Source organism: Bos javanicus, chromosome 19 (assembly GCF_032452875.1).
Source record: "Bos javanicus breed banteng chromosome 19, ARS-OSU_banteng_1.0, whole genome shotgun sequence".
Classification (NCBI taxonomy): Eukaryota; Metazoa; Chordata; class Mammalia; order Artiodactyla; family Bovidae; genus Bos; species Bos javanicus.
In genome coordinates this window covers 23,896,268-23,900,942 of record NC_083886.1, presented here as the reverse complement: position 1 = coordinate 23,900,942, position 4,675 = coordinate 23,896,268, and the positions used below count along the sequence as shown (strand labels likewise).

The 4,675-nt window shown below is 43.7% G+C and overlaps 1 pseudogene; it reads left to right on the top strand.

Annotated features, from left to right (window-relative positions):
* The first annotated feature begins 2,089 nt into the window (after nt 1-2,089).
* Nucleotides 2,090-3,957, top strand: LOC133231905 (geranylgeranyl transferase type-2 subunit beta-like; annotated as a pseudogene).
* Nucleotides 3,958-4,675: the final 718 nt, after the last annotated feature.

The window sequence follows — 4,675 nt, the reverse complement described above, 5'->3', positions numbered from 1 at the left end:
TGTTGGTCTCCTTGTGAATGTTAGTAAAGGGAAGGACTTCCCTGATGGTCCAGTGGTAAGGACTTCCCTTCCACTGCAGGGGGCATGGGTTCAATCCCTGGTCAGGGAACTAAGATCCCACAGGCCACTTGATGTGGCCAAAAATAATAAAAAGGAGACAACCCCCTAGAAGGCAACCAAGGGTCTTGTATTACTCTCTTTTCCCCAAAAACTTTTTATTTTGTATTGGGGAATAGCCAATTAACAATGTTATGGTAGTTTCAGGTGAACAGCAAAGGGTCTCAGCCATATATATACACGTGTCCATTCTCCCCCAAACCTTCCTCCCATCCAGGCTGCCACGTAACACTGAGCAGAGTTCCAGAGTTCTATACACTGAGTAGGTCCTTGTTGGTTATCCATTTTATTTATTTTTGTTTTTGTTTTTCTTATTCTTTCTTGGTTATCCATTTTGAATAGAGCAGTGTGTACATGACCTTTCTAAAGTCCCTAACTATCCTTTCAGGGGTCTTGTATTATTATAATTTTTGCCTTGTCCCCAGAAGGAGGCTGGGCTCCCTCCCCCAGGAAAAGGGCAGGAGTGGTCAGTAGCTGCAACGTGGCCTTGCTCTTTCACTGACCGTCCGTGGAAGGGCCACTCAACCTGGCCCTTCCAGGGGGCAGGGGAGGGGGAAACATCAGACAGTGCCTGCCATGTGGCCCTTAGCCCAGCAGGCAGGGCTGGCAGACGGAAACACAGTCCATTTGGGAAGTACAGGCATCAAGGGCACACTGGTGAGAAACTGACTCAGGTAGAGGGTGAGGATTTGTAAACACTTCACAGAGATGACGTTTGAGGTCATCCATCTCAAAGGACAGTCTATGAACTCCCCTGCAAATGACAAACCAAATGCAAAGTGGCTTGAGCAGAAAAGGGCATCTATTAGTGTTAGCAACCTAACAGTTCCAGGGTAGGTGGCTTCCAGATACTCACTCTCAGGAACGTGTCTGGAGGCTGCATTCTCAGGCCCATTCTCCCCTCGGGTGTGGTGGCAGCAGCAGCCATAGGCAGCCTCAGGCTTTGGTAATTCAGCCTCGAAAGCAGAAAGTATCTCTTTCTCAGTGATTTGAAAGTCTTAGAGGGGCTTCCCATGTAGCTCAGTAGTGAGTAAAGAATCCGCCTGCCAATACAAGAGACGTGGGTTCATTCCCTGATCTAGGAAGATCCCACATGCCGCAAAGCAACTAAGCCCATGTGCCACAACTACTGAGCCTGTGCCTTGGAGCCCAGGAGCCACAACTACTGAGCCCACATCCTGCAACTATAGAAAAGTCCGTGCAGCAATGAAGACCCAGCACAGCCAAAAATAAATAATTAAAAAGAAAGTCTCAGAGCTGATTCTCGGTGGACCAGCTTGAATGATGTGCTCTCCCCTGCCCCAACGGGTGTAGTTTGGGAGCGGAGCTCATTCTGATACATGCCTACTGGACCTGGGTCACATGCCTGCTCCCCCTCAAGACAGAAGCACGAACCACACCTGACCTCAAGGATAGAGACTAGGGAGAGATGATTTCCCTGAAAATCAGATGCTGCCTCCAGAAGAAAGGGAGTAAGTGTTAAAAGCTGCAATTACTGAGCTCCTCCGCAGGCCATTTTCCCCAAAGGGAGGCGCCTTGTAGGTAGGAGGAATGGCAATGGCACGTGCAGGGTTTAAAGGTCATGAAAGGTTTAATTAGGAGTCAGAGTACCTACTGAGGGGTTTAGATTCATCACCTGGGACAGAAGTCCCCAAAGAACAAGATATCACATAACATATGACTATCTTGCACATCATGCAAAATGCTGGGCTGGATGAAGCACAAGCTGGAATCAAGATTGCCAGGAGAAATATCAATAACCTCAGATACGCAGATGACACCACCCTTCTGGCAGAAAGTGAAGAAGAACTAAAGAGCCTCTTAATGAAAGTGAAAGAGGAGAGTGAAAAAGCTAGCTTAAAACTCAACATTAAAAAAAACCAAGATCAGGGTTATGGTGAGTGTGGACGTGTTTTGTATTGCTGTCTAGATACATCAGTAGGAGAGTGGATAGGGGTACACGGCAGTAGGATGTTATTATTAAGTCAGATGCACCTGACACCCTGTTACTGGAGAAGGAGGGAAATTATACTGTATCCTATGGCTCAAAGAAAGATGATTATGAATATTGCATGTCTGAGTATTTGAGAATGAGTGGCATCTATTGGGGTCTGACCGTAATGGATCTCATCAGACAACTACATTGCATGAATAGAGAAGAAATTCTGACATTTATTAAGTCTTGTCAACACAAGTGTGGTGGAATAAGTGCTAGTATTGGACATGATCCTCACCTTTTGTACACTCTTAGTGCTGTTCAAATACTTACTCTCTGCTGCTGCTGCTGCTAAGTTGCTTCAGTCGTGTCTGACTCTGTGACCCCATAGACGGCAGCCCACTAGGCTCCCCTGTCCCTGGGATTCTCCAGGCAAGAACACTGGAGTGGGTTGCCATTTCCTTCTCCAATGCATGAAAGTGAAAAGTGAAAGTGAAGTTGCTCAGTCGTGTCCGACCCTTCGAGACCCCATGGACTGCAGCCCACCAGGCTCCTCCAATCCATGGGATTTTCCAGGCAAGAGTACTGGAGTGGGGTGCCATTGATAGTATTCATGTTACTGACATAAATAAAGTTGTAGAATATGTTCAGAGTCTACAGAAAGATGGTTCTTTTGCTGGAGATACTTGGGGGAAAACTGATACAAGATTCTCTTTTTGTGTGATGGCAATTTTGGCTCTATTGGGGAAGTTGGATGCTATTAATGTGGAAAAGGCAATCGAATTTGTTTTATCATGTGTGAACTTTGATGGTGGATTTGGTTGCAGGCCAGGTTCTGAATCCCGTGCTGGGCAGGATTCTTGTCTATTACTAGTCAGTTGCACCAAGTAAATTCTGATTTACACGGTTGGTGATTTTGTGAACAACAGCTTCCATCAGGCAGACTCAATGTAAGACCAGAGAAGTAACCAGACGTATGTTATTCATGGTGGGTGTTGGCTTTTCTAAAGATAACTGAAAGGCTTCATAGGGTTGATAGAGAAAAACTCTGCAGTTTCATCCTCGCATGTCAAGATGAGGAAACAGGAGGATTTGCAGATAGGCCAGGAGATACGGTAGATCCTTTTCATACTCTGTTTGGAATTGTTGGATTGTCACTTTTGGGAGAAGAACAGATTAAACCTGTTAGCCCTGTTTTTTGCATGCCTGAAGTACTTTGGAAAGTGAATGTTCAGCTTGAACTAGTGAGCTAGGTTAGATCCCTTGATGGAGAAGTTGGTTAATGTAGTTTTCATTGTGTTTTAACATTTCAGTAGTTGAAGTGCTTAACAAACTTAATGACTACCATGTTAATATTATGTACATGAATTGTGTTAATTTTAATAAATTATATAATTATCATATTGTAAATTAAGATCTTTATTGTATCTTTCCTTCTGGAATGTGTGACTCTGATTTTTTTGTTTGTTTGTTTATGCTTCAGTGTATTTGTTTTCTTGTATGTCTTCATAAGAGCAAACTTGAACTCTGTTTAGCTGATGAAGTCTTGTGTTCTGATTTTCCTGTGTACTCCCTTGACATGTTGTATATAACTATATATGTTGTATATAACTATAGTTAATGTAAATTGGTCTTTGTCAGTTAGAACATTACTGATAAAGAGTTGATGAACCCCATAGGAATTAAAAGATGAAACAAAAATAAATGGCTGAAATTTGGGAATAAAAATAAAAAACTAAGATCATGGCATCTGGTCCCATCACTCCATGACAAATAGATGGGAGAAACAATGGAAACAGTGAGAGACTTTATGTTTTTGGGCTCCAAAATCACTGCAGATGGTGACTTTAGCCATGAAGTCAAAAGACGCTTGCTCCTTGGAAGAAAAGCTATGACCAACCTAGATAGCATATTAAAAAGCAGAGACATTACTTTGCCAACAAAGGTCCATCTAGTCAAAGCTATGTTTTTTTCAGTAGTCATGTGTGGACGTGAGAGTTGGACTATAAAGAAAGTTGAGCGCCAAAGAACTGATGCTTTTGAACTGTGGTGCTGGAGAAGACTCTTGAGAGTCCCTTGGACTGCAAGGAGATCAAACCAGTCAGTCCTAAAGGAATATTCAGTACTGAATATTCATTGGAAGGACTGATGTTGAAGCTGAAAGTTCAATACTTTGGCCACCTGATGCGAAGAACTGACTCATTTGAAAAGACCCTGATGCTGGGAAAGATTGAAGGCAGGAGGAGAAGGGGACTACAGAAGATGAGATGGTTGGATGGCATCATCAACTCAATGGACAAGAGTTTGAGCAAGCTCCAGGAGTTGGTGATGGACAGGGAAGCCTGGCGTGCTGCAGTTCATGGGGTAGCAAAGAGTTGGACACAACTGAAGGACTGAACCTAACTGAACTAATTTTGTCTCAGGGTTCACACCATCCTGTGACCACACCTAGATTTGAGACGCCACCCCACAAATAAGTTACAGAAAAATGAAAGCACCACAATCATTTGTCCATTCTTGTCAGTAGGAACCGCGCCCTGAGAAGCTGACACCAAGGAGGGGACAGATAAGATAAGCAATCGGATAGGTGCAATTACCAGCTTTACAACTGTAACCACACGC